Genomic DNA, 9,364 nt, shown 5'->3' with positions numbered 1-9,364 from the left:
AATATGGGCTTGTGGGCTTATGGGCACCAGAGTTTCTTGGCTTATGGATACAGGGTTTATGGGCAACTGGGCAACCGGGCTTATGGGCACCAGAGTTTCTGGGCTTATGGGCAACCGGGCTTATGGGCAACTGGGCTTGGTAGGCAATCAGGCTTATATGCACCAGGGCTTATGGACTCCATACATATTAGGGCTACCGTGTACCGTGTATAATTAGGGCTTACAGGCTCCATAATTTAGGACCATAAAGCACCATGTAATACTAAGTCATAGATGGTCGGCCCTGAATATGAGGGTCCTAAAACACCAAGTTTACATACCCTATCAATTTTCATTACATAGCCCCCCCTTTTGAAAAACTGAACTTCCACTGTTCAGTATAATTATAATAACAAAAACATGTTAAAAAAAAATTTGGGGCATACATGTAAATACATGTATCTATAAAACAAAGTCATAATACCAAAAATGTACTAGACTGCATATATATAAAAAAAAATATCAACATACATGATTAGAAAAAAATAATTCAAACAAGTGAATTGATAGTTATGACCATCATGACCATGATATAAACATAAATTGACCGATTGGTCTTGAACAATAAGTTCTTTAGCACCCTTTTAATTTATAAGCACATTATGGACAGGAATTCAACAATACGCACCAGGTTTAGCACAACTAACTCTCACTCACCTACTTAACATAGAAATACATGTATCAGTCGTGAAGCATATTAACAAATATTCATAACAAATTTTAAGACAACAAAATCAAAAGAAAATAGTTTACAAAAGTTAAATTTGAAGTGTTTTTTTAATTATAGCTCTTCTACATCTGGCTTTGGCACGGTTGTCCTTCTATTTTGGCTAATCGAATGTTCATGTATTTGGTCTTGCATATACCGGAAAAAGTCATTCCAATCAATGTCTGACGGTTCAGCACACCCAGTGAAAGAAAACTTCTGCTCGGTTCTTGTCTGTTTAACCCCGGCTACCTCTGTGACTGTTTTTATTAGGGAAACAGGAATTATCTCTACGGATTCAACAATTTCATCCTCAGTACATGTATTTGAAGAATTACTACTTGTAGACTTTTGGCTTCCACAATCTGACACATTGTCATCGGATACATACACTAAATCCTCCATCTGGTCATCATTCATGTCATTGTTACATATATATTCATCCATATTTTCAGGTGAGGATATATTCTCATACATGTTATTGAAATTGTTGTTTTCCTGGATACTGTTTGGAACACAGTATGTTGGTGTGTTCATATTAGTGTCGCAACACTCATCATCTGACACATTAATGCTTACATCACAATTGTCATCAAAAAAACCTTCCAAATTAAATTTATTTTCTTCAGGTTGAAAATCAAAATCTCGAATTTCAGACACCTCACCTATCAGGTCTTCTATGTTGTTATATTCACAAATGTTAACTAATATGTCTAAAACATCTGTGTCCTGGTATTGATTTTCTGGTTCAACAGGTTCAATCTGTGCCTCTGGTGGCGAGTCTGGTGGTGAGTCTAGTACAGCATGTAAAACGGAACCATGTCGCGATCCTTCGAATTCCGTGCGGATTTTTCGGACTACGGGGCAGCTCTTTGATTTAATCTTGGCTTGTTCACTAGAAAGTTTATGTCTTGCCTCTAAATGGTACGTCATGTACTCAATTCTGCAGTACATTTTTGTGCAATCTTCATACGGACAACACCGACATTTTTTTTTTTGGATTTTTATGTCTCTTTAGGTTTCTAGGGCTAACGTATTCCTTCCCACAATCGACGCAATCAAAAAGTTTTGCACTTGACATTATTGCAATAAAATCCTTAAACTTTTCTGGTATTTTAACTTGGCGTCCTTTCCTCGTGGTGTAATGTTTATCTTTCCCACTGTTTTGATTTTCTTGCGCAGGCGCGACATCCGGTGAGATGCTAATTAATTTCAGATGCGGAAACTGGGCTTTTGTTTTCCGGGCCTCCGGGCTTTTGCCCAGAATAATTCTGGAATTCCCTCGGGCTTCTTTTTCGGGCTTTTGCGGACTTTTCGAAACAGCTGGTAAATTTTCAATACATTTATCTTCGTTTTGGTGGTTCGGAATAATACTTTCATCCGGCAATTCTTTGGGTAGGTCATTGGCAAATTCTTCCGCATTTTCACTGTCCTTTTCAAAATCTTCCGATTGCAGGAAATTATCGACATCTGGAAAACTTACTGTTACATTTTCATTAATTACTCCTGGTTTAAACCATTTAAGTTTCTTTGATCCCCGATACGGTTTTAAATTGTCTCCATGAACCACAACAGGGGGCGAATTTTTAGCATGTTGAATTCTGTACAAAACGTCGCTTAATTTTTTTATAATCACCCACGGCCCGGTCCAATTCCTACAAATCTTGGCTTTCTTTCCTGGAGTATTATGTTTTTGATTTCTCCACACTAACTGTCCGTCAGAATATATTTTTTCCTTAACATTTCCGTCGTATTGAAATTTCTCTCGCTCTGATGACACTTTTAAATGCTCTCTCGCTATTTCATGTGCCTCCCGCAACCTTTCTTCTAATTCATTGGCGTAATCAGATGCAAACTCAGACTGGGGTTCGTCTTGCTCAATTCTTTCAGAAATAATATCCAAGGGGAATTTCATTTCCTGTCCGTATACCAAACGGTGTGGTGTTAAACCTGTACTTTCATGAGGTGTTGAATTATAGGCCATGGTAAGAAAATCTAAGTGTTGATCCCAATCTCTCTGGTGGGACTTGATGTACTTTGATAATATGTCCTGAATCGTTCGGTTCATACGTTCTATCATCCCATCATAACGAGGATGCAATGGAGTTGTTCTGGTTTTCTTTATTTCAAGTAACTCACACATGTTTTGAAAAAGAGTACTTTCGTATTGTCTGCCCTGGTCGGAGTGTAATTCAATAGGACAGCCGTATCTTTTAACCCATGCTCTAAAAATAATGTCGGCAACTGTTTCCGCCTGCATATCTGGCATCGGGTATGCTTCTGTAAGCTTAGTAAAATAGTCCCCTACTACGAGCACATAACGGTTTTTGTTGTCAGACAATGGAAACGGGCCAGCGATATCCGTAGCTATTCTCTCGAATGGAGCACCGACTAAGTGTGTTTTCAGAGCGTGCCTCTTCTTGTGCGCTGGATTTTTCCGCTCTTCGCATATTTCACAGTTATGAACATACTCTTTCACCGATCTTTGCATACTCCACCAATAAAACGGACATATATGGGCTCGCTCTACTGTTTTCTTTATCCCTAAATGACCTGAGGTTCTAGCGTCATGTAAGTACCAAAGTATACCGCTAACTGCGGACTTTGGTGCGCACACACGCCATTTTGCACAGTTGTTCTTTTCAACCCAATACAAACACAGGACATCATTTTTAACTTCCAACAACTCCCATCTTGATATCCAAAATTTGAATTCTTTGCTCTTACTACTCATTTCCGTTGTTGAAGGTTTTTCCGCATTTTCAATTTTTAGTTTTAAAATTTCCCCCATTATATCATCCTCTTCTTGTTGCTGTCTCATAGATGTTATGTCCAATGCTATTTTTGGGAGTGGTTTTCGTCTGGCTGGCGGGGGCCGATTTGGCTTTCTCCCCCTCCTTACAATAGGTATTTCTCCTGGAATACTACAATCTAGTTGCCCATCCATGTCTCCAGAATTATTTGATGACATTGTGGGACTTTCAGGACTTTTATCAGTAACTCCACCTATAGACTGACCTTCCAAAACTTTATTCATCAATTTTACTCCGTTTCCTTCCTGCATCTCAATTATTTCTACTTCTTCAGGTCCCTGGTATTCATAATCCCAGGGCATTTTGCATTGTTTGCAAATATCGGATGTCGACGTGATAATGCGAGATAAAGCATCGGCATTACCATGACGGACACCAGGTCTATGGACAATCTTCATGTGGAATTGACTCAACTGTTGGATCCAACGATGAATCTGCCCATCTGGTTCTTTGAAATTTTGTAACCATGTAAGCGATCCATGATCGGTACGCAAAGTAAAACGTCTACCCAATAAGTAATGTTTAAAATGTCGGGTAAAAAATACTACAGCTAGCATTTCTCTCCGGGTCACACAATAATTGCGTTCCGGTTTATCTAACGATCTACTTCCGTAGGCAATAACTCTCTCCGTTCCATCTTGTACTTGTGACAATACCGCGCCAATAGCAAAATTACTGGCGTCGGTATCCAGTATGAATTCAGCTCCATTTACTTGCGGGTATGCTAATATAGGTGCTGAAGTCAACCGTTTTTTAAGCTCTTGAAACGCTGATTCACAATCCGTTGTCCACTTCCAGCAATGTCCCTTCTTAGTGAGATCAAACAGAGGTTTTGCGATTTTCGAATAATTTCTTACAAACTTACGGTAGTACGAGGTCAGGCCGAGGAAACTTCGTACCTCTGTAATTGTTGTTGGAGCCGGTATTTTATTTACCGCATCTAATTTGGCCGGATCTGTTCTTACCCCGGATTTTGATACCACGTGACCTAAAAATGTGATTTCTTTCTGAAGAAAAGTGCATTTTTTAGGTTTCAATTTTAATCCGGCTAACATTAGTTTGTCGAGTACTTTTTCTAAATTATCAAAATGCTCGTCAAACGTTTTTCCAAAAACTACAATGTCGTCTAGATACAAAACGGCAATATGCCATTGTAGTCCACTCAACGCTTTCTCAATAATTCGCTCGAACGTTCCGGCCGCATTACAAAGACCGAACGGCATAGTCACAAATTGATATAGACCTCCTCTTGGTGTTGCAAACGCGGTTTTCTCTTTATCCCCATCTTCTAATGGAACCTGGTGATACGCCATATTTAAATCTAAGGATGTAAACCATTCGGCTCCACTTAAGGTGTCGAGGTTTTCATCGATTCTAGTTAAAGGGTAGGCGTCTTTTACGGTCTTTTCATTCAATTTTCTAAAGTCCACACACATTCTCCAGGACTGGTCTTTCTTCTGAACCATTACGATTTGCGAGGACCAAGGGCTAATTGATTTTTTTATAAGTCCTTGTGCTTCTAGTTTGTTGATTTCGTCCTCAACTGCTTGTCTTTTATAGAGGGGAATCCGTCTGGGAGGCTCTCTCACCGGCTTTTCGTCGTTCAGCTTGATAGAATGTGAGCCTAAATTAGTTCGTCCTACCTCCCCAGGTTTAGCAAAACATTCCTGCATTTTACAAAGAAATACTTTAAACTTATGCTGCTGTTCCTCCGTGAGGCCAACACAACCACGTTCGTAAACATCAGTAAGGTATTCAGGTAATAAACAAGTGTCTTCGCTTATTTCGGACACTCGGCAAATCGGAACATCAACATTTAGGTCCAAGACTGGCCCTACCTTATCTATAGGCGTAAACAGTGCCATGTGCGTATTTTGATAAATTGTAACATCAGACGATCCGGGGTTAAAAACTCGTGTAAATATTACAGATTGGTTAGAATCTACTAGTGTCCTAGCAATAGCTAAACCAAACTTTTCCATAAACAATTTTTCCGGTGTCAATATCCCAAGGAAACTTTGCTTACAGGGCGAATCTAACTTATTAACAACGCTGGACTTTACAATCGCCTCGTGTCCTGGAGGTACCAGTATCGTTTGTAAGGCCACCACTCTGCCAGATCCACTTTTACCATTCCGCCTAACGGAAATCTACTTCCTTTAATAATAAAACTTGATTCATCCGGGTCCCACGTACACCGGTTTTTAAGAATGAAGTCCTCCCCGAGTAAGTTATATTTTACGCCTCCTACAATGATCTTGTGTTCAAAAACGTGATCATTGAAAATTACCAACATGACAGCTTCTCCTTTACATTTCAAACTATGTCCGTCAGCGGCTATATAGTTAGCGTTAACTGGACTTAGTTGCGGTTTTTCAATAATTGAATTAAAAACATGTTCCGTAATGAAAGTCCGTTTAGCTCCAGTGTCAATTTCCCAATTGATAGGAACACTCTCTATATGACGTTTAACCATCATGTTAGCAACACCGTAAACACGAACTAGAGCTCCATGAGAATTAGGGTGCTCTAGATTCTTGGCCGTAGTGACATCGTCACAATTTTTCGCCTCTTGAGGCGTCTGCTTTAAGTTGCAAGGATTAGTTTCTTTAGATACTTGAATTTTTGAATTTTTATTAGTTTTATCATTTCTTTTTCTTCTGTCTTTCTGATTTTTAATTCCAAATTTCCTTGCATAATTTTTCGCGTAAGGCCGCGTTGGTGTGACCGGTACCTGGCCAAAGGTACCGGTCCGTTTTAGTTTAACGGATCAAAGGAGTCATTTGACCGGTTAAAACCCCGGCCCCCTCTTGATCGTGCTGGGTTAGAATAATTAGAATTTCCTCTCCCACGATTATTTTGTCGAGAATTATTTTTCGACTTGGATCCTCTCCCTCTATAGGTTTCACTCCTATAATCATTTTGAGGTTGATAACTCTCCCCTGACGAAAAGGGAATTTCAAAATCGTTCTCGTCATTTATTTCGCCACCATCATCTTCGCCGTCTATTCCAAAGATTAAACGATGTGCGGGTTTGGCATCTTGAAATAAATCTTGTGTACCAATATCATGAATATGCATGATTAATGACCAGGCAAAATCTAATTGCTAAAATAGAGAGGACAAATCCGATATTTTACGGGATTGGAGGACATTTACTAGGTTTGGATTGTCCTAACCAATCAATAAACTTTGATTATTCACGTCTCGTAATATCTTCCAATCAGGTAGCTAGAAAAATTCACGCACTGACTGTCCATCGTTCAATTCTTAATATCGACTCATAGGAGCCGATAACTAGGAGCCGATAATGAGGCTTTTCCACTATGTACAATTAGGTCAAATCATCCTTGTAATGTCACATAATATCGATATTCCATTTGGAATAAAGTGGCAGTACACGGTCGAACGTGAAATTAAATGGTCATTTCACGAAGAATTAAGAAACACAAATAGTGCTAGAACGTTGCCTTAAGCTTTTTACTAATTTACACGAAACACAATGAAAAATGAGCTTCAGGCACGAAATCTCGACGACAAAGATTTTCCGTATAAAAACAAGGAATCAAAAAATCATCGAAACATAGACGAAGGGAGATCTGAAGTACGCATACCCTAATGTGTAACAGCAATGCAGCGACACAAAAACCTAAGACAGCAACGTCTGTTTTACGGTCGATCATGACCTTTAATAGTAATGGTGAACAATAATCCACGTGCATCCAATTTCCCCACTACAATCGGAGACTATAGCTCCCATGTTTGGATTTGCACAAGCTTTAATTCAGGTATCGTTTACCTACGTGATGGATAACTACAAACTAATATAAGTTGCATTGAACTATTTTCTGTCAATCTGAATCTTCATTTTAACACATATCTTCGACACTTTTAAACCAGTGTCTCGTACACTGTCTGACTAAAGGAGATATTTTCGGTCTGATTTTCAATCTGATACGCCTCGTATAAAGGTTAGATATTTAAATATATTACAAATACAAAATGAAACAATTTCGGTACAAATGTACGCCTCGTAGGTTGGATATTCAAAAAATATATTACAAATAAATAATAAAAGATTTGGAAATTGGAGTAACCCTAATTTAATATGCTAGACGTGCAACTAGTTTTAAGTTTAACACTGTTTAAGCCTTTTGCTATTATTCTAATTGATTTGATGTGATCGCTTCACAACCTCCGTATAAGAAATTATATTTTTGCATGTATTCACATGATGATATTAGCTCAAATAAGATGAATAGCAATCGGTACATAGTTATGTAATCTTGTTCTAGTATACCATCATAGGGTTTATTCTGGAGAAGGTTACACTTATAATGTTTGGTGTGTTAGTATTGCATAAAGACGTAAATTTTGAAATTTGACCGGACATGACTGCGAATTTGATACATCCCGCACAGCCAAACGGACGCCCCACTTCGGCAAGCGTTTTACTACCGGCGGGAGAAGACCAAGTGACCATATTTCTATTCACCAGTCACTCTTTGGGGAGAGGGGTCGTAAATACCGCACACGTCTTTTATTTCTATCATCCACTTCATGATAAGTACTTATAAAAATATGCAATCTTAGTAATGTCGTACACGAATATATCTAAACATTTTTTGATAGGTGGTGCAATATTTTGTCTCTCCTGTTACAATGTTCAAAAGTAATTTCGGGTTGTTTAGAGAAGGCTTCGATAAAATTCTAAGCCTGTTTTTCGTAGCCAATAATTAAAGATGGTTTCCAAGAGTAAAAACTTCTATATATATTCGTTCTGTGAAATGATAGATTATTTGTCAATTTTTCATGTTTTTGAATGCTGTTGTGAAATAACTACTCCCTTCGATGAAGCGATAATGTTTTTCTGTCACGGTGATTTTTACATGTAATAATAACAAAGCTGAGATTTTAATAATAGAAATATATTTTTATTTTAAAATTGTGTACAAGTTAAAACCATTTTTAAGCAATATTTTGTACATGTTATCACATGTATAAGGTACTTTTGTAAATGTTATAACTTGTATTTTAGCATTGTACAAATTATAACATGTAAACTATTTTTGTACATGTTATAACCTGTACAAAATCGCAACTTGTACACGACATATACATTAAGGTTAAACTATCTAAAGTTTGCGAACATTTTCGTCCTCTTATGTGAACAATTCATATCTTAACATTGGATCATCCTTTCATTTTATGTATTACAAATAGAAACTATAAAACACACATTTAAACACAAAAAAAAAATGATAAGTTTAAATCGATTAATAAATTATTTATTGTTATGGCATTTTTATAAATTAGTAATGTAACGTTATCATGGTTATGTTCAAACAATCTGGTGCAATTTTTCTTGAAACCTAATATGTTGTTTTTCATGGGTCTTCAACAACACTTTCCCCCTTTCTTCCATTTTGTTTACTTTCACCGTCTCCTCGAGCATTTTGGTTGAAAACGTCGCATTTCCGCACGCTATATTTAATTGGCACGTTTTGACGTCGGGCACTTTCAACTAATTGATCCCCATGTCTCGGCATCTGCCTTGACTAGAAAAACCTTATCATGAACACGAAAAAATAAGTTCCATGCATAGAGATACGAATAACATTTATTTAAACTATATTTTCATACTTTGTGGGCTTAAATACGGCGGATAATCGTGGTGTAAAGTTGTTTTCTGTATCATTTTTTTTTGGTCAATTTTGACGAATGTCGATTGCGTCGTTGTTTAGTTTGAAAATGTATGTTACCGAATTTATTAGACAACATGGCTATCTTAATTGAAAACTTCTGA

The sequence above is a fragment of the Mytilus edulis genome, chromosome 4, assembly GCF_963676685.1.
Source record: "Mytilus edulis chromosome 4, xbMytEdul2.2, whole genome shotgun sequence".
NCBI lineage: Eukaryota > Metazoa > Mollusca > Bivalvia > Mytilida > Mytilidae > Mytilus > Mytilus edulis.
This window is presented reverse-complemented; position numbering follows the sequence as displayed.